This window comes from Panthera pardus, unplaced genomic scaffold (genome assembly GCF_024362965.1).
Source record: "Panthera pardus isolate Hobbes unplaced genomic scaffold, ASM2436296v1 HiC_scaffold_3, whole genome shotgun sequence".
Lineage (NCBI taxonomy): Eukaryota > Metazoa > Chordata > Mammalia > Carnivora > Felidae > Panthera > Panthera pardus.
The window spans coordinates 57,527,582-57,553,870 of NW_026526876.1; the positions used below are offsets into that span (position 1 = coordinate 57,527,582).

The following is a 26,289-nucleotide window of genomic DNA, read 5'->3' on the forward strand; positions in this document are numbered from 1 at the left end:
AAAACAAACAAACACCTCCTTGCGTGGCCTTAAGTGCACAACAGAAATGATAGAGGAAAGAGTAAACTTTAAGACAGAGCAACAGAAATTATTAAAACTAAAGAACACAGAGGGAAAAAAAGATTGAAAAAATAAGAGCCTTGGTGACTTCTCGGACAGTATCAACTTGTCTACATTTCAAATCACTGGTATTGTTAAGGAGAGGAAAAATAAATTGGGAGACAAAAAAACTGTTTTAGTAATTTCTGAAAGCGTCCCAGATTTGAAAAAAACATAAATTTAGAGATTCAACAAGCTCAACCAACCCCAAACAGGACAATTCAAAGAAAATCAGGCTAGACACACCTAGCCAAAATTCTAATAAACGAAAATAAACTCAATGTAAATGACAACAGATTCTGAATAAAAGACACTGGAGTCCACAGAAAGTGAAATATCTTTAAGGCAGTAAAAGGAAAGAACTACCAACCCTGAACAGAATTCTTTATCTAGTAGAAATCTTCTACAGGAATGAAGGCCTGGGGGCGGGGGGGGGGGGGGGGGGGATCTTAAATGGTAGAAAACAAAAAGAATCTGTTGCCAGCAGACTTATCCCAAAAGAAATGCAAAATATTAAACAAAAGAAAGTTAGAGTAGCTACATTAATATCAGACAAAATAGACTTCAGAATTAAGGAAATCACAAGTGATAAAGAGGAATACTATATAATGATATGATTACTTTTACCAAATCCCAAATTTGTCTTCACTGGCAAAAGAGCTTCAAATTCATGAAACAAAAATTGATGCAAGAGAAAAGAGAAATAACAAGTTTATAATTATACTGGGAGACTCCCAATACTCCTCTCTCAGAAATTCAAAGAAAAAGTAGTCTGAAAATATATAGAAACAACACTATCAACCAACTTTATCTAATGACATTTCTAGAATACTCTATCTGACAAAAACAGAATATACATTCTTTACAAGAACACATATGATATTCACACCAAGCCATTATATTCTAGGATATAAAAAAATCTTAACAAGTGTAAAAAATTTCAACTCATACAAAATAATGATCATCTGACCATAGTGTATTTAAAATCAGTAACCGAAATATATCTATAAAACCCACGAAATGTGAAAATTAAACACACACTTCTAAGTAATCCATGGGCCGATAAAGGAGCTTCAAGGGAAATTAGAAATTAGAAAAGAATACAAATTGAATGAAAATAAAATGCAACACAAAATTTGTAAGGTACAACTAATGCAGTGCTTACATAGAAATTCAAGGCACTCGGGGTGCCTGGGTGGTATAGTTGGTTAAGTGTCAGTCTCTTGATCTTGGCTCAGGTCATGATCTCATGGTTTGTGAGTTTGAGCCCCACATCAGACCCCGCACACATGGTGCAGAGCCTGCTTGGGATTCTGTCTCTCCTTCTCTCTGCTCCTCCCCAACTTGTGCTTGCTCTTTCTCTCTCTCAAAATAAATAAACTTAAAAAAATTTTTTTAATTTAATCTTTTTTCACTTTTTGAGAGACAGAGACAGAGTGCGAGCAGGGCATGGGGAGAGAGAGAGAGGGAGACACAGAATCGGAAGCAGGCTCCAGGCTCCGAGCTGCCAGCACAGAGCCCGACGTGGGGCTCAAACCCATGAACCGCGAGAGAGATCATGACCTGAGCCGAAGTTGGACGCTCAACTGACTGAGCCACCCAGGTGCCCCAAACTTAAAAAAAAAATTTAAAACAAGAATTTAAGGCACTAAATCTGTATTAGAAAAAAAAGGATAGATTTCAAATAAATAATCTAAGCTTCTATCTTAAGAATCTAGAAACAGGGGTGTCTGGGTGGTTCATTCAGTTGACCAACTCTTGGTGTCAGCTCAGGTAATGATCCCAAGGTCTGGGATCCATGCTCAGTGTGGAGCCTGCTTGTGATTCTCTCTCTCCCTCTGCCCCTCCCCTGTTCATGCTCTCTAATACAAAATTAAAAACAAAACAAAAAAACCTAGAAATAGAGAAGTAAATAAAGCCAAAAATAAATATAAAAAAGTAAATATTAAAGAAACAGAGTAGAAATCAATGAAATTAGAAAACAAAAAAGCCAATGGAGAAAAATCAATAAAACCAAAAGATGGTTCCTTTGGGTTAAAAAAAAAAAAATCAACAAAACTGAAACACCTCTGCCAAACTAACCAAGGAAAATAAGAACAGACATAAATTAGCAAAAACACAAATCAAAAGGAAAATGTTACTACATACTCTTAGAAAACTGAAAGAAGACGAGCTTTAAGTTCCTGAATTTAAGTCACCATTCTATATGGGCTAAAGATAAAAGAAACACATGAACATATTAACAGAGGCAGAAAAAGATTTGACAAATTCAACATCCATTTATGATAAAAATGGTCAAAATACTAAGAATAGAAGGGAACATCATTAACCTTGCTAAGGGTATCTACAAAAAACCTACAGCTAACATCATAATGATTAAAGACTAAAAGCTTTCCCCTTATGATTAGAAACTAAGTAAGGTTATCTAATCATTCCTCTTAAACACTGTACTAGAGGTTCCAACCCATACAATAAAAAAAGCAAAGCAAAAAAATACATAATAGAAAGGAAGAAATAAAACTAGTTGCTGACATTACTGTGTATTTGAAAAACCCCAAGGAATATACAAAACAGTAAAAGAAGAAAAAAATATTCAGATATATCTAAAAATATTTGAGGGGCGCCTGGTGGCTCAGTTAAACATCCAATCCTTTGATTTCAACTCAGGTCATGATCTCATGGTTCCTCAGATGAAGTCCCAAGTCAGGCTCTGTGCTGACTGTGCAGAGCCTGTTTGGGGTTCTTTCTCTGTCTCTCTCTCTCTCTCTCTCTCTCTCTCTCTCTCCCCTTACCCTGTTCCCGCTCTCTCTCTCTCCCACTCTCAAACAAACATTCTGGGGCACCTGGGTGGCTCAGTCAGTTAAGTGTCCAACTTTGGCTCAGATCATGATCTCATGGTCCGTGGGTTCAAGCCCAGCATCAGGCTCTGTGCTGACAGCTCAGAGACTGGAGCCTGCTTTGCATTGTTTGTCTCCCTCCTTCTTTGCCCCTCCCCCTCTCGTGCTCTGTCTTCTTTCTCTCAAGAATAAACATTTAAAAATTTAAATAAACATTTTAAAAAATGTTAATATCTGAATAGAATTTATATATGGGGGGCCTGGGTGGCTCAGTCAGTTAGTGTCTGACTCTTGATTTAGACTCAGGTCATAATCTCATGGTTCATGAGTTCAAGCCCTGCATCCGGCTCTGCACTGACAGCGCAAAGCCTGCTTAGGATTCTCTCACTCCTCTGCCCTTCCTCTTGCTTGCTCTCTCGCTCTCTCAAAATAAATAAATAAACTTAAAAAAAAAAAAAAAGAGGGGTGCCTTGCTGGCTCTATTGGTACAGCATGCAACTCTTGATCTCAGGGCTGAGTTTGAGGCCTGTGATGGGTGTAGAGATTACTTACAAATAAAATCCTTAAAAAAAAAAGAAAAGAAAAAATAAACATTAAAAATAATAATAAAATAAAAATTAAAAGTAAACTTTGCCTCATACCTTATAGAAAAATTAATTCAGGGGAGCCTGGGTGGCTCAGTTAAGTGTCTAACTCTTGATCTCAGCTTAGGTCATGATAACGTGGTTTGTGAGATCAAGACCCACACTGATAGCCCTGCTACCAGTGCAGAGCCTACTTGGGATTTTCTCTCTCTCTCTCCCTCTCTCTCTCTCTCTCTCTCTCTCTGCCCTCCCCACACTGGTACATGCATGTTCTCTATCTCAAAATAAATAAACAAAAAAAAAATTTTTTTAAGAAAAATTAATTCAAAATAGTCCATTTATCTCAATGAAAAAGTTAACACTTTATGTAAAACATTCAGATGAAACCACAGGAGAAAACTGTTGCAACCTAGGTTAGTCAAAGAGTTCTCAGATACAACACCGAAAGTGTTATCCATAAAAAAAAGGCAAAATTAATAATTTGAACTTCCCCCAAATTAAAAGCCTTTACTCTTGCAAATAAGACTTTTAAAATAATGAAATCAAGGGGCACCTAGCTGGCTCAGTCAGTGTAGCATGCAACTCTTGATCTCAAGGCTGTGAGTTCAAGCCCCATAATCGGTGTAGAGATTACTTAAAAATAAAACCTTAAAAAAATAAAAAATAAGCCACAGGCTGCTAAAAATTATTTTCAAATCATGTAACTGAAAAAGGATTTGTATCCAAAATATATAAAGAACTCTCAAAAGTCAATAATGGGATACAGGAATGCACACTTGGATGATCAAACTATAAAAAAATTTCCCAGAAGTTATTACCACAGTAAACGTCAGATAGTAGTTACTTTAGGAAAAAAGAGTGATTGTGATTGGGGTGAGACATAAGGAGGAACTTCTAGAATGACTGGTGAAGTTCTATTCTTGCCTTAGTGATTACATGGGAATTTTATTTCTAATAATAAATTAACCTATATGTTTGTTTTGTGAATTTTCTCCATCTGTTTGATTTTATAATAAAAGAATGAAAACAGAAATTATATATACTGTAGTTTTTGCAAAGAAGGCAATACACCAAAGTGGTATGAATTATATTTAGGTAGTTATGGCCAGTATTACAGACAACATTCACAAGTCAATACTTTCCTTATGTTCTAATTATCAACAATAATCATACATTCAACTTCCACAACCAGGAAAAAAGATAACAAAAAAATATCTAACATGTGTGCACGTTCTTTGGGCTGTTAGAAGATAGAAAAAAATGAAAATTAAAATAAATACAAATGTTAAAAATCCCTGAAACACTCCATTATACTGTTAGGCTAGAGTTTACAGTATACATTGCATAACTGCTTTTCTATACATCCTTAAATTCCCAAAAGTAAAGTACTTTATTATAAAAATGAGCACCATCTTGGTTGCCTTGCACACATTCAGAATATTGCTGCAACAGAGTCATCAATGTTAAAACTGACAAAGACATTTGATTTGAGTCTTGTCCATTTTAAAAATCTGTCAGGAGTAACTATAGAAAAATAAACAGCACAGAGGCGCTTTCACAGCAACCCTACTCATAAACTCCATAATTTCTGCAGAATGCTAAAAATGAATATTAGGCACATGAATAACTAACATAGAGGACTGATATAGCTAGATAAACTACAAGTCAGGCTTAAAAGATATAAATATCTACAATAAGTTCTTAAAGGTATTATTAAACTGTACATGCAATCTTCTTTTAAAAAAAGGCGGGGGGGGGGTGGGGGGGGCGCGCGCACCTGAGTGGCTCAGTCGGTTAAGCATCAGACTTCGGCTCAGGTCATGATCTCATGGTTTGTGAGTTCCAGCCCTGTGTTGGGCTCTGGGCTGACAGCTCAGAGCCTGGAGCCCACTTCAGATTCTGTGTCTCCCTCTGCCTGACCCTCCGCTGCTTACACTCTGTCTCTAGCATTGTCTCAAAAATAAATAAACATTTAAAATAAATTTTTTTAATTAAATAAAAAAACAAAACAAACAAACAAAAAAACCAGGGGCGCCTCCGTGGCTCAGTTGGTTAAAAGTATTCCACTCTTGGTTTCATCTCAGATCATGATCTTACAGTTTGTGAGTCCGGGCCCAGCACCAGGTTCTGTGCTGACACTGCGGTACCTGCTTGGGATTCTCTCTCTCCCCTCTCTCTCTGCCCCTACCCCCTTCTGCCCTCTTGCTCTCTCTCTCGCTCTCAAAATAAATACACTTAAAAAAAAAAACAGGCTGTTAGGTTATATTTTTTAAATATCTTATCTATTCTCAGAGGATAAATATCGTTAGAGTAACTGATATCCTTCTTACTAAAAGAGAACAGTAAAATGAAATTAACAGTCTTATAAACAGCAATTGAGATCTAATTTGTGCCTGGTTCTACAAAAATAGGCCAAGGAAGCCTATCATTTATTAGATTATTTAGGGTTGAATGTAAAAGACAAACAATTTTTGTAGGTGGTACCAGTTTGTTAATCCTAAAACATACATCTAAGAAAGCTGATTAAACTAGAATAAAAAATCCAATATAATTTATTTTAAAATCTCAGACCAAATTAGGATTTTGAGAATTAAGTAACTGTTCCACATTTGTAAAATATAGTCAAATAGCTGACAATAACATCAGTCAAAGCAAGAGAAAGAAGATGGGGGAAGGGTACTGATAATCAAAGCATATTCAGTATTACTTGAGGAATGCTCCTTGGATGAACAGTGATGATGTCATGCTATTCCATCTTTTAAGAACCTTCAGATTTTCACAAAAAGGACATTGTTGGTCTTAAGCAACTGCTTCGATACCATAAAGCCCTTTTCCCTACATCTGTTAATCAGAGGGCTCAGGCTTAGAAAACAGCCAACTCAGTCAAACATTCAATCCCTTTAGAGAAAGAAAAATTGCCCCCTTACTCAGTCTAATTGGAACAGGAACACATAAAATGAAATGGTAACTGATAAGGTTGCATAATTAAGGACCTTCTTGAAAAGAACATAACATTATCTCTGTTTAAAAATTAAAAAAAAAAAGGTAATATATGTATTTGGGGAACAAAAATTTTGAAAGGTAGAAAGAATTGACAAGAAAAACTAAGTCTCCCAAGTACACCTATTTCTATGTATCCTTGCATAGATTACCTGGGTGTGATTGTTAATAACCCTACAATGGGCCTCTAAGTGTTCAAGTGAAAAAATTACACTTCTCTGACTTTAAATCAAAAGCTGGAAATCATTAAGTTTAGTGAGGAAGGCATGTTGAAAGAAATGTTAACAGTGAGACCTTGTGTCAAACAGCTAAGTTATAAAAGCAAAGGAAAAGTTCTTGAAGTAATTGTTACTCCAGTGAACACATGAATGATAAGAAAGAGAAACTGCTTTATTGCTGATATGAAGAAAGGTGGTTTGGGTTTTTTTGTATACTATTTTTGCTTTTTTTTTTTTTTAAGTATAGTTAACATACATTACACAAGTTTCAGGTGTACAACATAGTGATTCAACAAGTCTATACATTAATCTATACTTACCACAAGTGTAGCTACCACCTGTCACCAAAGAACATTATTACAACACCACTGACTGTATCCTCTATGTAACATCCTTGATCCCTATGACTTACTCATTCCATAATTCGAAGCCTGTATCTCCCACTCTGGTTAACCCATTTTGTCTATTCCATCACCCCCTCCCTCTGGCAACTGCCAGTTTGTTCTCTGTATTTATGGGCTTGTTTCTGCTTTGTGTTTACTTATCTATTCGTTTGTTTTATGTTTTAGATTCCACATACAAGTTAAATCATATGGTATTTGTCTTTCTCTTATTTCACATAGCATTATACCTTCTAGGTCCACCTATGATGTCACAAAGAACAAGCTCTTACTCTTTTTTGAGGCTGAGTAATATCCTATTGTATACCAAATCTTCTTTATCCACGCATCTATCAACAGACACCTGGATTGCTTTCATATCTTGGCTATTGTAAATAACGCTGTAATAATCATAGGGGTGCATATATCTTTTCAAATTAGTGTTTTCATTTCCTCTGGGTAAATACCCAGTAGTGGAATTACTGGATCATGTGGTATTTCTAGTTTTAATTTTTTGAGGAACCTCCACACTGTTTTCTACAGTGGTTGCACCAGTTTACATTCCCACCAACTGCACAAGACTTCCTTTTTCTCCACATCCTCACCAACGCTCGTTATTTCTTGCCTTTTTTCATTTTTTTTTTTTAATTTTTAGTCATCTCTACACCCAGCGTGGGGCTCAAACTTACAACCCCGAGATCAAAGGTCGTATGCTCCACCAACTGAGCCAGCCAGGTGCCCCAATTTCTTGTCTTTTTGATGCTAGCCATTCTGACAGGTGTGAGGTGATATCTCATTATAATTTTGATTTGCATTTCCCTGATGATAAGTGATGTTGAGCATCTTTTCACGTGTCCATTGGCATGAGTATGCATGCCTTCCTTGGAAAAATGTCTATTCAGTTCCTCTGCCCATTTTAAATCAGATTATTTGGGATTTTTTGTGTTGAGTTGTATAAATTCTTTATATATTCTGGATATTAACCTGACATGGAGAAAGTTTTAGTGGTTTGGATAGAAGATCAAACCAGCAACAACATCCCCTTAAGCAAAAGTCTAATCCAGAGCAAGACCCTACCTCTCTTCAATTGTATAGTCTGAGAGTTGAGGCGGCTGCCGAAGACAAGTTTGAAACAAGCAGAGGTTGGTTCGTGATGTTTAAGGAAAGAAGCCATCTCCATAACATAAAAGTACAAGGTGAAGCAGCAACTGCTGATGTAGAAGCTGCAGCAAGTTATTCAGAAGATCTAGCTAAGATAATTAATAAAGGTGGCTACACTAAAAACAACAGATTTTCAGTGTCAAGTAAACAGTCTTATATTGGAAGATAATGTCTTCTAGGACTTTCATACTTAGGAGAAGTCAATGCCTGGCTTCAAAGCTTCAAAGGGCAGGCTAACTTTCTTGTTTAGGGACTGTTGAAGCTGGTGACTATAAGTTGAGGCAATGCTCATGGACTGTTCTGAAAATCCTAATGCCTTTAAGAAGTACGCTAAACCTACTCTGCCTGTCATCTATAAATGGAACAAAGCCTGGATGACAGCACATCTGTTTACAACATGATTTACTGAGTACTTTTAGCACATTGTTGAGATCTATTGCTCAAGGGGAAAAAAAAAAGATTCCTTTCAAATATTACTGCTCATTGACAATGCATCTGGTCACCCAAGTACATGGAGATATACAATGAGATTAATGCTGTTTTCATATCTGCTAATAATACAACATCCATTCTGCAGCCCCATGGACCAAAGGTAATTTCAACTTTTGAGTCTTAGATTTGAAAATACAATTTGAGGGGTGCATGGATGGCTCAGTCAGCGAAATATGTGACTCCTGATCAAGGGGCTGCAGGTTTTAGCCCCACGCTGGATTAAAAATTAAAATTTGGGGCACCTGGGTGGCTCAGATGGTTAAGCATCTGACTCTTGATTTGGATCAGGTCATGATCTCACAGTCCTGAGTCCAAGCCCCACATGGGGCTCTGTGGTGATGGTGTGGAGCCTGCTTGGGATTCTCCTCCTTCTCTCTCTGCCCCTATCCTGCTTGTACTCTCTCTCTCTCAAATAAAAAACTTTAAAAAAAAATGGGTTTTTTTAATTAAAAAACAAAAATTAAAAAAATAAAAATTAAATCTTTAGGGGTGCCTGGGTGACTCAGTAGGTTAAGTGTCTTTTTTTTAATTTTTAAAAAATGTTTGTTTATTTTTGAGAGATGGAGAGACACAGCATGAGCGGAGAAGTGGCAGAGAGAGGGAGACACAGAATCTAAAGCAAACTCCAGGCTTCACACTGTCAACACAGAGCCCAATGCAGGGCTCAAACTCACAAACCATGAGATCATGACCTGAGCCGAGGCTGGACGCTTAACTGATTGAAACACCCAGGTGCTCCTAAGCATCTGACTCTTGATCTCCGCTCAGGTATGATCTCATGGCAAGTGAGTTCGAGCCCCGGACCAGGCTCTGCGCTGGTGGGGAATCCCTGCTTGGGATTCTCTCTCCTTCTCTCTCTGCCCCTGCCCTGCTCACGCTTTCTCTCAAAATAAATAAATGAACTTAAAAAAATAAATAGGGGCGCCTGGGTGGCTTAATTGGTTGGGTGACCGACTTTGGCCCAGGTCATGATCTCACAGTTCGTGAGTTCGAGCCCCGTGTTGGGCTCTGTGCTGAAAGCTCGGAGCCTGGAGCCTGCTTTGAATTCTGTGTCTCCACCTCTCTCTGCCCCTCCCATGCTCATGCTCTGTATCTGTCTCTCAATAATAAATAAAACATTTAAAAAAATTTTTTAATAAAATATATAAAATCTTTAATAAATAAATATACAATTTGTAAAGCTATAACTGCCATGGATAGTGCCTGATGGATCTAGGCAAAGTAAACAAAACTTTCTGGAAAGGATTCATCATTGTAGATGCCATTAACAACATTTACGATTCATGGGAAGAAGTCAAAATATCAACATTAACAGGAGACTGGAAGAAGTAGATTTCAATCCTCATGAACGACTTTGAGGTGTTCAAGGCTTCAGAGAAGGAAGTAATGGCAGATGTGATGAAAATAGCAAGAGATTTAAATTTTGAAGTGGAGCCTAAAGATATAATTAAGTTGCTACAATCACATGATAAAATTTTAATGGTTGAGGAGTTCCTTTCTTATGGCTGAGCAAAGAAAGTAGTTCTTGAGATGGAATCTACTCCTATGGAAGATGCTAAGAAGACTGCTGAAATGACAACAAAGGATTTAAAATTTTCCACAGATTTCTCTGAAAAAGGAGTAGCAGGGTTTGACAAGACTTTAGACTTTTGACAAGACTGACTTTAGAGTTTTGAAAAATTAGTTTTGAAAAATTTCTACTCTGGGTACAATGCTATCAAACAGTACTGCAAACAACAGAGAAATGTTTATGAAAGGAAGAGTCCATCAACGTGGCAAACTTCATTGTTGTCTTAATTTTAAGAAAATGTCACAGTCCCCCTAACCTTCAGCAACCACCACCCTGCTCAATCAGCAGTCATCTACATAGAGGCAAGATCCTCGACTAGCAAAAAGATTACAATTTACTGAAACGTCAAATAGTGGTTAGCATTTTTTAGCAACAAGGTATTTTTTAATTAAGGTATGTACATTTTTAAGACATAATGCTATTGCAATATGTAGTAGACTACAAAATAGTTAAGTATATTTTTATATGCACAGGGAAGCCAAAAAATTCATTTGACTCATTTGATTTCAATACTCATTTCACTGTGGTGATCCAAACCAAGCCCACAATATCTCTGAGGTAATGCTGTATAAATGTTAGTACTATTAAAGGAAATTAGACTAAAATAATCAAATCATTTCAAATGTATCTTGTGACATATACAAATTTTCTTGTACATACAAAAACTATCTCCGGAAAGATACTTGGAAACTGGTAACATTGGTGGCCAATGTAAGGAAGAGACTCAAAAGCCTGAGACACAAAAATGAGAGGAAGACTTTTCACTATTTTGTATTTTTTGAATGGTGAATGTTTTACCTATTTAAAAACAAATGTTAAAAATTAAGGTAAGAGGGGCACCTGGGTGGTTCAGTTGGTTGAGCATCCGACTTCAGCTCAGGTCATGATCTCACGGTCCGTGAGTTCGAGCCCCGCGTCGGGCTCTGCGCTGACAGCTCAGAGCCTGGAGCCTGTTTCGGATTCTGTGTCTCCCTCTCTCTGCCCCTCCCCCGTTCATGCTCTGTCTCTCTCTGTCTCAAAAATAAATAAACGTTAAAAAAAAAAATTAAAAAAAATTAAGGTAAGAAATTCATTTTCTGGCCATAGCACTTACATGAAACTTAGTTCCAAATAAAGTTTAAGATTTTCATAATCTGCAATTCCACAAGCACTCACCTCTCTAATGTCCCCTCATCCCCAATCAACAGATATTCTGAGAACTAGAAAAACAACTGTATGATACAACCATTAAGAATTATTTACAGTACTTAGGAAGAATCTAAATGCTGACTGATAAGAGCTGCTCTTTCCAGTTGTTTCCCATTAATAAGATCATATAACACTTCTACTTGTCCATTCTTTCATTGTTTAATAATGCAACCACTAGTAAAGGAGGGCAAAGCAAATTACAGCACCGTGTTACAAATCAAAAAAAAATTTTTTTTAAGATTTTATTTTTAAGTAATCTCTACATCCAATGTGGGAGCTGAATTTACAAGCCCAGGATCAAGAGTTGCGTGATCTACCAACTGAGCCAGCCAGACACCCTGACACAAAATTCTTTTAATGTCTCCCACACATACACTTTGATTCCCTCAAGACTGGAAGCGTATAGACTAAAATGCTGACAGCTATTACATGAGTCCTAGAACGTATAGACTTATTTTCTTCATTTTGTTTCTTCATTTTGCTTTCTTCATTTTTAGTTAGTTCTTTCAACGAATGCAGTTTGTAAGAATTTTTACAATGCAAATAAAAAACATTAGAATTTCAATGATTCTTCAAAGTGCTAGAAACTTGCCAGGTAGGAATGATGCAGAAATTTAAGTTTTAGTATAACTCAAAATCTACAAGTGTTACAACTTTGCAGAGGAGATTTATTTTCATTTAGATTTTTCAAAATTTCTTGCATACACTGAAAACCATTCTTTTTTTTCTTTTTTTGAGGCAGAGACAGAGTGTGCACAGGGGAGATGGGGAGACGCGGGGCTCGATCTCACAACCCTGGGATCATGACCTGAATTGAAATCAAGAGGCAGATGCTCAACTGACTGAGCCCCCAGGCACCCCTGAAAAATATTCTTATAAAAAATTACTGGGTCAAAGATTTGGAGGGAAGAAAAAAGACTACCAAACTATTTAGATATCTACAATTCCATATTAACAAATTTTAAAATCTCACAAAGATGATAATCTGTCAAAATGGAAATTAGTTGAAAAACTAACCTGCATTCTTCAAAATATCATGAAAGACCAAAAAGACCAGGGAAATGTTCCAGAAGTTAAAGAAAACCAAAGACATATGACAAATAAATGCAATGTAGGTCCTCGATTGGGGGGAAAATCCATCCTTAAAAGACATCATTGTGACAAACTAGAAAAACCTGAATATGGGCTGTATATTTGATAAGAGTATTGTACTGTTAAAATTCCTGTGGCACTTTTATTGTGTTTAGTGAGACAATGACCTTGTTCTTATGCAATAAATGCGTAAGTATTTACAATCACGTCTGCAATGAACTCAAATAGTTCAGGGGAATCAAGTCAGTATCTATGTAATACAGCGATAGTTACATACGTTAGCAACTGGTGAATGTTCGTAAGGAGTACAATGGGTATTCACTGCACAATTCTAGCAACTTTCCAATCTATCTTATATTTCTCAAAATAAAAAAGTTAGGAGATGGGGGCAACGCAGCTGGGGCGCCTCCTAGGGATGCAGACTACCACTATCATACCGGAGCTGCCCACTCTGGAGGATCCGAAAAGCGCAGGAGGTAAAAATGACAGTTCTGTGCTTAAAGCTGCTGCCCACCTCTATGGAGCTCAGGGTGATAAACCCAACAAAGACTTCATACTCCAGGGACAATTGGCTGGCTCAGGCAGTGGAGCATGCTGATCTCAGGGCTGGAAGTATGAGCCTCAGGGTGGGTGTAGAGATTACTTACAATCTTAGGGGTGCCTGGGTGGTTGAGTCAGTTAAGTGGCCTATTCTTGATTTCGGCTCAGGTCATGATCTCACAGTTGTGAGATTAAGCCCAGCGCAAACAGTTCCAAAGTATTCAGTATTGAGTGGGCATGGAGCCTGTTTAAGATTCTCTTTCTCCCGGGGCGCCTGGGTGGCTCAGTCGGTTGGTCTGATTCTTGGCTTTGGCTCAGGTCATGATCTCATGGTTCAGGAGTTCAAGCCCCAAGTCAGGCTCTTTGCTTGACAGCCTGGAGTTTGGAGACTGGAGCCTGCTTCAGATTCTGTGTCTCCCTCTCTCTCTGCCCCTCACCTGCTCATGCTCTGTCTCTCTCTCTCTCAAAAATAAACATAAAAAATAAATAAATAATTTTCAGAAAGATTCTCTTTCTCCCTCTCCCTTTGCCCCTCCTCCACGCACACTCTCTCAAAAAAAAAAAAAAAAAATAGGGGAAGAAAGAAAAGCTAATAACTATTTAAACAACATGAAAAAAGAATGTACACCGATCTGCATTTCAGGAAAGCAATGCAGCGCTAGATATCAATATAAAAATATACTCCCGCCCTTTAACTCAACTCTACCTCTGGAAACTAAAAAAATAATCATAACAAATATGTTCATAATAGCATTATTTTTAAGAGCTAAACAGCTAGAAACAATCTAAAGGTCTATTGCTAGAGAAATGAGTAAATGAATCCATATGATGAATTTCTGTAAGCCATTTTAAAAATTCCAGTTTCATTCAAGGAGTATTAATGGCATGAGAAGGTGGCCACAATAAAAGCTTTAATAAACTGTACAATGCAATTTTCAAAATACACATAAGTGACATTTATTATGTCCTAAGTACTATATTATTTTTTTTTCTTGTCAAAGATATACACACTGGATGAACTATTTTTATTTTTATTTATTTGGGGGGGGGTTAACATTCTTTATTTTTTTCTTAATATATGAAATTTATTGTCAAATTGGTTTCCATACAACACCCAGTGCTCATCCCAAAAGATGCCCTCTTCAATGCCCATCACCTCCCCTCCCCTCCCTCCCACCCCCCATCAACCTTCAGTTTGTTCTCAGTTTTTAAGAGTCTCTTATCTAAGCACTATATTAAGTACATTACATCCATTATTTAATTTATCCTCTTATAGGCATTTGTTTATTTTTGAGAGAGGGACAGAGACAGCGAGCAGGAGAGGGGCAGAGAGCAAGGGAGACACAATCTGAAGCAGGCTCTTGGCTCTGAGCTGTCAGCACAGAGCCTGACTCAGGGCACGTATCCATGAACCCTGAGATCATGACCTGAGCTGAAGTCGTTGACTGACCCACCCAGGCGCCCTATAAAGGCACTATTAAGTGCCTCTTAAATAGAGATGTTATGAAGATTCAGATTTTTCACTTAGTAAAGCAACTGGCACACAGCAAACAGTAGTATTTACTTTTATATCCTCATATTACAAATTTTGAAACTCAAGATTCAGAGAAATAAATTTGCTAAAATCACATAGCTAATAAGTGATGGAACAGAAATCTGAACCTATGGGATTTAATTCTAGAATCTTTCCATTCTTAACTACTACACTCTACATGGTCTGTACATTAAAAATACAGAGAAGTAGCGGCACCTGTGTGGCTCAGTCAGTTAAGGGTCCTACTTCAGCTCAGGTCATGATCTCACAGATCTTGAGTCTGAGAGCCACATCTGGCTCTGTGCTGACAGTGTGGAGTCTGGAGCCTGCTTTGAGTTCTGTGTCTCCCTCTCTCTCTGCCCCTCCCCTGCTTACACTCTCTCTCTCAAAAATGAACAGACGTTAACACAAAAAAATTTTTTTAACAATAAAAAAATAAAAATAAATACAGAGAAGTAACAGTAAAGGAAATACACCAAAACAGTGATATCTCTAGGTGGTAAATTCAGTGATGGCTTTTATCTTCCAAATATTCTATATCTATATATGAATTATCTTTAAAACTATTTTTTCCAGAGAACTTTAAAATAACAGTAAAACAGCACTTGGCTAGCTGGCTCAGTTGGTGAAACATGCAACTCTTGATCTCAGGGTTGTTAAGTCTGACCCCACTTTAGGTATAGGGGTTACTTAGAAAGAAAAATCTTACAAAAAAAGCTTACAAAAATAAATAAAATATTAGTAACACAGAAACCGACATTACAATACCTACAAGATATAAAATCTTCATCAAAAGCTTAGTCTTGTCCAGTATCACAATACTTTTAAGAGTGGCAATATTTTCTGATAAAGGGAAACTACTGCTCTAAATTCAATAAACAAAATCTAATAATCTGAGAATAGCTTTAACTTAAAGAAATATTAGTCAGACCTCTTCTGTTTTTCAAGAAAATTTAAAGTGAATAGTTAAAATATACAATATGCCTGAATGTATAAAGTAATGCTATGCTGATTTATCAGCACAGCATCAAATGACTATGATGGAGAAATGAAGAAAAAAACACATTTCGCTTCTGGTATAACTAATCCCACTGTACATCTACAGTAACTTGGGTAATTGTAGTTTAGGTAAGTCAAGAATAATTCCGTTATTAACAAAAGGAAGGAAATATGTAACTTCAATATTCAAACTAGATTGCTCTTAAATTGTCATTTTAGATTTAGATTAGCCTTTTTTGGCCCTCTTTTTCCCTAGTCTCTTATCAGGGTATATTCTTAGTTCTGCCATTATCCAAGGAGAACTGTCCTAACATACTTGTCTTAATTGCTTTCTAGATTGAAGAATATTTTCACATTCTTTTATTAGCTCTACTGACAGCCAAACTCTATTTACATTCTTTTTTATTACCAGTGATTCAAGAGATAACAACTATGATAAAGCCCTGAAAAAGTACCAATCAGCTATGCTATTAGGGACAAAATAATGGACACCTCATTTATTTACTATACAGAAAGTTCAAAGGTACTATAAAGCTATGTATTTGACATCTCCACTTTAATATCTCAAAGGCACTTCTAACTCAACATAGTCTAATCACTCAAACTAATCATTCTGTGACTATATAGAACAGTGAGCCAACCTAATATATTCAATTCAGCAGTTCAGAAACCTAAGAGTTATTTTTCAACAACTCCCTTTCCTTCACCCATAACCTAATCCATCATCACATTTTGTAGATCTGTCCTCCTAAATCTTTCTCAAATTGACCCACTTTCCTACATCTCCACATTTTCCTTCTTATTCCACCTAGGCTACTACTTTATCTCATTTGGGCTGCCTTACTATAACAACTTCCTAAATAGTGCCATTGCATCCACTCGTGGCCCTTCTCCAATCCATTTGGTCTACTGCAACTAGAATGACCTTTCAAAATGCAAATCTGATTACGTCATTCCCTCTACTTAAGTGTTCGATCCCTTTACATTGTATTTTAGTTGGAACAAAAATCATTAACATTAAAGGAATTACATTATCTGGTCCCACCCTACCTCGCTAGTTTCAACTCCAACTTCCTGTGCTCTGATGACACAGACCTCTCAGTTTATTGTCATGCTCCTTTTACCACAGAGCCTTGAACACACAGTAACTAAAAACACAGGTTCTAGAATTATAATATCTAAATCCCAAAACTGGATCTGCCAACATACCAACTCTTGGCAGTTAACTTATTGGGCAAGCAACTTAATTTCTCTGACCTCAAATTTTTCACAACTCTACAATAGGGGAAATGGTAATACCTATGTCATTTTGTGAGGGTTAAATGAATTATGTGTAGAGAACATAGTGCTCATAACCAGTAAGCACTTCATGCCAAATTCCTCTACTTTTTTTTTTAATGTTTATTTATTTTGAGAAAGAGAACACATATGTATGGGAGAGGGGCAGAGAGAAAGGGAGAGAGAATCCCAAGCAGGCTCCATGCTGTCAGCACAGAGCCTGACTCAGAGCTCAATCCCACGAACGATGAGATCATGACCTGAGCTGAAATCGAGAGTCAGACACTTAAACCAACTAAGCCACCCAGGTGCCCCCCTTTTTTTATTATTTTTATTTACTTAAAATTTTTAATTCTGTGTCTCCCTCTCTCTCTGCCCCTTCCCCACTCACACTGTCTCTCAAAATAAAATAAAGACATTAAAAAAATTTTTTTAAAAAGTCTGTCTCTTGGTTTGTGTCTCTACTTTTTTTTCCTTTGCTTATTTTGTTCCTTAAACTTCACATATGAATGAAATCATGTTATTTGTCTTTCTCTGACTTATTTCACTTAGCATTATACTCTCTAGCTCCAACCATGTTGTTGCAAATGGCAAGATTTCATTCCTTTTCACTGCTGAATAATATTCCATTGTATATATATACCACCTCTTTTTTATCTATTCATCTATCAATGAACACATAAGCTGCTTCCATAATTTAGCTATTATAAATAATGCTGCAATAGGGGCAGCATTAGTCAGTTAAGCACCTGACTTTGACTCAGGTCATGGCCTCACAGATTGTGAGTTCAAGCCCTGCATCAGACTCTGCTGACAGTGCAAAGTCGGCTTGGGAGTCTCACTCTGTCCTCTCTGTCCCTCCCTTACTCGTGCTTGCTCTCTCAAAATATATAAACTTTTTTTAAAAAAATAAATATATAAGTAATGCTGCAATAAACCTAGGGGTGCATTAGTCTGAATTAGTGCTTTTGTGTTTTGGGGGCAAATATCCAGTAGTGCGATTACTGGATCATAGGGTACTTCTAACTTTTTTTTTTTTTTAAGTTTTATTTAAGTAATCTCTATGCCCAATATGGGGCTTGAATTCATGACCCTGAGATCATGAGTCATGTGCTCTTCCAACTGAGCCAGCCAGGCACCCCTATTTTTAACTCTTTGAGAAACCTGTGTACCATTTTCCACAGCTGCTGAACCAGTTTGCATTCCCGCCAACAGTGCACTAGGGTTCCTTTTCCTCCATATCCTTGACGACACTTGTTGTCTTTTTGATTTTAGCCATTCTGACAGGTGTGAGGTGCTATCTCATTGTAGTTCTGATTTGCATTTCCCTGATGAGAAGTGATGTTGAGCATCTTTTTATGTGTCTGTTGACCATCTGTATGTCTTCTTTGGAGAAATGTCTGTTCATGTCTCCTGCCCTTTTTTTTTTTTTTGTAAGCTCTACACCAAACATCGGACTTAAACTCATGACCCTGAGATCAAGAGCTGTATGCTCTACCAACTGAGCCCACCAGGCACCCCTCTTCCACCTATTTTTGAATTGGATTATTTGGTTTTGGGGTATTGAGTTGTATCAGTTCTTTATACATTTTTGGATACTAACTCTTTATCAGATATGTCATATGCAAATATCTTTTCTCATTCAGTAGGTTGCCTTTTAGTTTTGTTGATTGTTTCCTTTGCTGTGCAGAAGCTTTTTATTTTGATGTTATCTAAACTCCTCTACTTTCTTCAATCTCTGGTTATCATCTCCACTGGGAAACTTTTCCCACCCTAATTCTTCCAGGCAAAGTGTGTGTGTGTGTGTGTGTGTGTGTGTGTGTGTGTCTGTGTGTGTGTGTGATGCTTCCATAAGGTTTGCTTATACCCAGTTAGCACTCATCTGACTGCTCTGAATTGTTTACCGATCTCACCCAACGACTTACTGAGCTCCTTAAAGGCAGAAGCTATCTTATTAATCTTTGATCTGATATACCTAATACAACATCTCTCATAGCAGGCATTCAAGAAATGTAAGAGTCAATACAGAAATCAGGTAAACAATGAAAAATATGGTTTTAATACAAGAATTGTGACAGTAAATAAAAACTCTTTATGTACAGTTATGTTTTTTCAAAGTGTAGTCCACAGCCACCTGCATAAAAACTGCCTAGTATTTTTTTTTTAAATGCATACTCCTGGGCCCTTCATCAAACCTATATATATCTACAATTTTTCATAAACATTTTTTGGTAAACCAAAGGTTGGGAATTGTTGGATTAGAATAAATAATGAGACCTTACACAATTACTAAATGTAAATTTAAGAAAATGAATAATACAAAAAAAAAAAAAAAAGAAAATGAATAATACAATAGTCAAATATTACAATTCAAGATCCTTAAAAGTAATGAAGTCATTTAGTAGAACCTACTTTTGAATCAGAGTCAATTATTTGTAAGTCAAGGCTACTGGTACATTGTGTTCAACATTTCTGAATAGGAGAATCCAAGAGATAAAATACAACTGTCTTAAGATTATTTCCAATAGGATATTCTCCTTAACCTAGTATGGAAGTGAAAAGGGGCAACAACTTAAAAATATAAACAATTTAACATTTTTCAAATCATGCCCAAACCTGAGAAGCACTAATAAGCAACAAAAAATGAACTACTTAGATTACAGTAAAATTTTAGTTTAATAGTATAATTCACTCTGGAAATATGCTTTTAAGGGGCACCTGGGTGGCTCAGATAAGCGACCTACTTCAGCTCAGGTCATGATCATGCGGCTTGTGAGTTCGAGCCCCGCATCGGGCTCTGTGCTGACAGCTCAGAGCCTGGAGCCTGCTTAGGATTCTGTGTCTCCCTCTCTCTGCCCCTTCCCCAGCTCACACTCTGTCTCTGTCTCTGTCTCTGTCTCTCTCTCTCTCTCCCTCACTCCCTCAAAAATAAACATTAAAAAAATTAAAAAAAAAAAAAAAGAAATATGCTTTTAATCCAAAGCACTTAGGTATATCAAAGCAAATTTCCCCATAAGAAATAGTGGAAACTCAGATGATTAATTCCACAACCCAAAAATACTCATATAAAAATGATTTCCAATACTATAATACAAAATAATAAAGAAAATACAAAATATAAAGAAAAATAAACAAATTAACCTGCACTTATATTTGAAAACCTTCATGGCTGGTGTGAGGTAGACATGGGAGAGAAGGGTTACTGTGTAAGACGACTTTCACTATCACTGACAGAATCACTGCTATCTATTGGTTCAGTAGAATCTTTCTCTGCACAGGGGCCATTGTATACACTCGCATGGATGTTCATATAGTACAGTATTAATAAACTTGTTATATACTGTATTTAATGTAACTGGCAATAAGGCAGTAGAGGAAAGGGTCTATATGTGTAGGCAGCCTGACCTAGAATGAAGCAAAGCATTCCTAAGCTTACTCCTGTATGCAAATGCAAAGGACTGTCTGTCCGTAGGTGCTTTGAAGTGACAAAAAATACACTAGTGCCAGTTGTGGGCACCTTCCAAAGTTCTGAAAAATCACTGATTTCTGCCAAACACCTCAGCCTGAGACCGAGCATCCAAAAATGGGAGACAATCACTCATGGTCCCACAGCAAGAGACAGAGAGAGACAGAGAGAGACAGAGAGAGACAGAGAGGGAGGGAGGGAGGGAGAGGGAGAGAAAGAACCACTGGCTCAGCTGTGATCATGTGACATTCAGCACTGCATACTTACTACTCGAATTGCAAGACATTGCTTGTTTATTGAGTTAAAATTTATTAGAAATGCTTGCTCGTCTTTCAGAACACTCACCGAACAAGTTACTGGCAATCCAAAGTTTAACTGTATTTAGGATATATCTGTTCTCAATTATCTTCATCATAAATTCTACTAGATTAATCTACTTCAAGTTACATTTCTAAGCTTCGTGTCCTCCCTAATATTCCCAAAATGAACAGTTTAACAATACAAATGTTTTGGACTTTCCTTTCAATCATTACATAACTAAATAGAGAATCTGTTAACTAGTATTTACAGAGAAAATGAGTCAAAACACAAACCCTACCTTTTTGTCATTTTTTGTTCAAATAGAAGAAAAAGCTCTTGTGAGTTTCCCCAAATCTCAATATATAGTTTTCCTTTAATGCTAAAGTTACAAGATAAAAATTGAATTTTTTTTACTGTCAACAAGATCTGGTGTATTGATTAGATCTTAAAATCTCTTTCAAAATAAAAAGTATACTGTATGACAGATATAAACAGACTCAGAAAATTAAAACTACAAAATTAAAATTAGATATCCTTTAAGTCAATATTTACATTATGGAGAAGGGCCTGAAGGGTTCAGTGGTTGCCTAAGGTCACACTTAATAACAGACATGGAATTAAAAATCTAAATTTACTAAATGCATGGTAATATCCTGAATTGGATCCTGGAATAGGAAAAATGACCTCAGTGGGAAAATCTGGATAAATCTGAATAAAGTCAATAATTTACAGTTTCATATCAGTATTAACTTTGTAATTCTGACAAATAGAACACTCTTACATAAAATGTTAACATTAGAGGAAGTTGGGTGAAAGGTACATGAGAACTGCACTAGCTATAATTTTTCTGTAAGTCTAAAATTATAAAATAAATATAAAAGGCTTACTTAAAAAACTCTAAATCTAAAACTAATTTCTTTTTTTTTTTAAGTTTATTTATTTTGAGAGAGAGCATGCCCACAAGCAGGGGAAGAGGAAAGAGAGAGGGAAAGAGAGAATCCCAAGCAGGCTCCGTGGTGTCAGCACAGAGCCTGACTTGGGGCTCGATCCCATGAACCCTGAGACCATGACCTGAGCTGAAATCAAGAGTTGGAGCCTCAACTGACTGAGCAACCCAGGAACCCCTAAATCTAAAACTAACTTCTAATCCAGAATGTTTCCTTTCTGTTTGCATAAAATTCGCTAAACAGAAAGGCATTAGATTCTAATACTGTGTATTCAGAGGGAACAACATATAGCACCTCCTTATAGCTTATAACAACATATAAGCACCTCCCAACCAAATACAATCAAAAGAAATCCTCCCTGTTTTTCTGCTTAGCAAGAAAATCTTGTTATATTCCAGGCATTTTGCTTATTTTATTGAATTGTCACAACTGCCCTAAAATAATTATCAACCTAAATTATACCTGAGGTTCAGAAAAGCTAAGTAATTTGCCTACTATCACATGGTTTTCACTATACCTCATCATTGACTTTTTGCCAATCACCTAGTACTTTTAGGATCATGTGTATTTGAATGAGTAAGAAGCATTTGTTACTAAATTTTAAAAATTCTACCTCCACAGTGTTCTTCATTTCCAAACCCTTACTGCCAATCACATAGCCACTACTTTTTGTTGAGGTCTCTGTCACCTCTTGTCTGGTCTAGAGAAAAAAGCCTCCCAAACAAGCATTCTAATCTCGTCTTTCCCCCTTAATCCATTATGACATACACCCATAGTCATATGGGCCTCCCAGAATGTATACCCACATTTTAGTAAAGGTACGGATTTCCTTCTGGGAAATAACCTCTCCTCTGCCTAGACAAAACTATGTATAAATATGCCTAGCTCTGGAGCGCCTGGCTGGCTCAGTCAGTGGAATGTGCGACTCTTGATCTTGAGGTTGTGAGTTTGAGCCCCATGCTGGGTGTAGTGAGAACTTAAAAAAATTAAATCCAAAAGAAATAAATATGCTACTTCTGCTCTTACAGATGATTGGACATGAACCAAGCTAAGCCAACCCCACTCTCTGTTTTCAGAGTCTGGAATCTTGAGCAAAATGAAAAAAGTTTGGGGGGAAAATGGATGGCACTAATTTATTCTGGTGGCCTCCTGTTTAGAATGTCAATTCATTCCTGATATCAAGATCCCAAGAACTGTCCCAGACTGGCTCTCTAGCCTTCCTTTTGAGTCTATGAGCAATTTAGTAGCCTTACAATGACTTTCATTTCTCCATAAGATAGTCACCATCACTTTTCTGCTTGCAAACAAAGACCATAATGAATACAGCACTCTTGATTCATTTCAGATCTCTAAAGCACCTCGAAAGTATCACTCAATCCTCCTGTTCAAAAACTTCAAATGAACCCACAAATTTTCACTATTATAATCTTCTCCAGGGTGACTTTTCAGAGTTCTCCCAACTTGGGTCCAATTGATACTTGTGAGCTTATTTCTCACCAATGACATCATGTATATTAGGGCTATTTTCTTCACTTGGAATGCTATCCGCACCATCTCTGCCTACAAATCTTATCCACCCTTCTAAATATACTTCAATTATTATCTTGTATGTAAATTCTTCATCAATTCCACTAACACAATAAGATACTGTAGAAAAATCCTCATGCAACTTTGTATCTATTTTATTACATATTCTGCATTCACTTACTACTGTATGAGTTATATTCTTCCACTGACCCCACTAACTCTTCCAAAAGGCAAAAGAAAGAGTGGAAATACGTCAAGTATGTGCTGACACAATTCAATCAAAAATAATACTACCAGGGACACCTGGCTGCCACAATCAGAGGGGCACACAACTCTTAGTCTCACGGTCATGAGTTCCAGCCCCATGTTGGATGTAGACATTACTTAAATAAATAAAACTTAAAAAAAAAAAAAAAAAGAATATCACAATATTGGCTATTCATATTATGACAAAATTTAAGCCAATCAAACCGTTTTGAAACTTGGTATATGCAATTTCAGGATCAACTTCTGTTTCTGAGCGATGATAGAGTAATTGGGACAGGATTTATATTCCTGTCATAAGATCTGAAAAGCTGGAAAAATATAAAATTCCTTTTTAGACACTGCACAAGAGGCAGTACATGACCACAATCTCTGCTAGAAGTGAAACAAGGTAAGTTCTAGGGTTACTGGCTTTCTACCTAGAAACACTTTCTAGAATGCAGTATAGGCAAAGAGATTCCAAGAAAAGCACAGCAGTCTCTGAGCAAAGAAGACAAATATCAGGGGTGCCTGGGTGGCTCGACTGGTTAAGCATTCGACTCGTGGTTTTGGCACAGGTCATAACCTCATGGTTCTTGAGTTCGGGTCCCATACTGGGCTCAGTGCTGACAGTGTGGAGCCTACTTGGGATTCTCTCTGCCCCTCCCCTGCTCACAGTCTCTCTCCCTCTCTCAAAATAAATAAATTTTAAAGTTATTTAAAAAAAAAAAAAAAAAAGGACAGATCAGAGTTTAGGAAGGCCAAGCCAACTGAAATAGAGAAAGTAGACTTTCTGGAGAAAGAATTTCAGAACTGTTCAGCAGATGCCTTCCAGTATCTCTGGCTGAATACAAAGCTGCACATGCACAGGTTTCCTGAAACTCCGTAAGGCCAGGCAAAGAACAACTACGGGGGAGCTAAACTCCCAGAGGTCACACAGGCTAGAAGATGGTCTCAGTTCCAACTCAACCATGGTGGAGAATCCTTAGAGACTTAGAGAACTCAGTAGAGTCCCCAAAACGGTCATAACTTACCAGCAGAGCTAAATTAGCATTCCTGAAGGGATTAAGGCAATCCACAAGCAAGTGCCCATCAAGACAAAGTGTAATGTTCTTTAAAAGCAAAAAATTCAGAATAAAAAAAAAAAAAAGAGGGGAGAACATACTAAACTCAATCAAAAATTAAAAGATATACCAAAAACTGCTGACTTCAGCAGTACATATACTAAAACTAGAATGACACAGAGATTAGTAAGGTTCATATGCAAGGATGACATGTAAATTTGTGAAGTGTTCCATATTTTTAAAAAAAGGAAAAACTGCAGGGACATCTGACTGGCTCAGTCAGTGGAGCATGTGATTCTTGATCTTGGGGTTGTAAATTCAAGCCCCATATTGGATGTAAAGATTACTTAAAAATAAAATATTTTAGGCAAGCCTGGGTGGCTGACTCAGTTGAGTGTCCAACTTTTAATTTCAGCTCAGGTTATGATCTCACCGTTTGTGGGTTCAAGCCCAATGTCAGGCCCCATGCTGACTGTGCAGAGCTTGCTTTGGATTCTCTCTCTCCCCCTCTCTCTCTCTCTGCCCTTTCCCCACTCTCACACACATGCTCCCTCTCAAAATAAATAAACTTAAAAAAATTAAAATAAAATAGAATCTGTTAAAAAAGAAAAAGACATACCAAAAAAACCAAGAAATGCTATCCATAACTAACAGAAAACTTGGTCAACAAAAACAGATCTCAGAAAGAGAAATTAGCAAAAAAGAGCATTAGTTATTCTAAATATCTACAATCATTTAAATAAAAACATATACAAAACAAAGAGAGAAAGAAGAAAGGAAAAAAACAACATACAGCAAAATGGAACTTCAAAAGATGAAAAATACAATTCAGAAATCAAAAAATACACTAGATGGGATTAATATGACATAGGACAGTGAAGAAAACACATAAATTTTTAAAAGATCTATTAATATGGAGACATGAGAATAAAAAAACCATATAACAGCACAATTAAAAAAGAAAAAATGTGTAGGATCACAGTGACTGTGGGACAATATTAAATGGTCTAACATATATGCAACTGGAGTACCACATAAGAAGATGAACTAAAAAATTATTAGAAGAAATAATGACCAAAAATTTCTTAATTTTGATGGAAACTTTAATCCCACAGATTCAAGAAACTCAATAAACACCTCCAGGATAACCTCAAATCAAGATGAAGGTACACTATAGTCAATTTATTGAAAAACCAATAATAAAAAACCTTATGACTAGTCAGAGAAAAGACATATTTCCTACAGAAAAAAAATAATAAGAATGTAGAATTCACATCTAAAACTGTCATGTCAAAAACATATCAGCATGGCGGTGCCTCGGTGGCTCAGTCAGTTGAGCTTCCAACTTCAGCTCAGGTCAGGATCTCAGGGTTCGTGGGTTTAAGCCCCGGCAATGGGCTCGCTGCTGTCAGCACAGAGCCCACTTCGGATCCTCTGTCCACCCCCGCCCCCTTCTCTCTGTCCTTCCCTGGCTTGCATGCACACTCTCTCCCTCAAAAAATAAACAAACATTAAAACATATGCCACAATCCTAAATGCATATGCACCTGATAAAACTTCAAAATACATGAAGAAAAACAGACAAAACTTTAAAAAGACAAATGAGGGGCACCTGGCTCAGTTGGTTGAGTGTCCGACTTTGGCTCAGGTCATGATCTCATGGTTTGTGGGTTCGAGCTCCGCATCAGGCTTCCTGCTGACAGCATGGAGCCTGCTTGGGATTCTGTATCTCCCTCTCTCTTTGCCCCTCCCCTGCTTGCGCTCTTTCTC

The 26,289-nt window shown here is 37.0% G+C and overlaps 1 protein-coding gene and 1 non-coding gene across 2 annotated transcripts in view; one reads left to right on the forward strand and one right to left on the reverse strand.

The window, feature by feature from the left end:
* The window catches only part of TAOK1 (TAO kinase 1), a 144,642-nt gene that overhangs the window by 90,742 nt on the left and 27,611 nt on the right, over window positions 1-26,289 (reverse strand). The gene's annotated exons all lie outside the window — the stretch shown is intronic.
* LOC128774337 (U6 spliceosomal RNA) lies at window positions 24,657-24,759 on the forward strand. Its single transcript, XR_008418919.1, has one exon. It is a non-coding gene; the product is annotated as a U6 spliceosomal RNA (small nuclear RNA).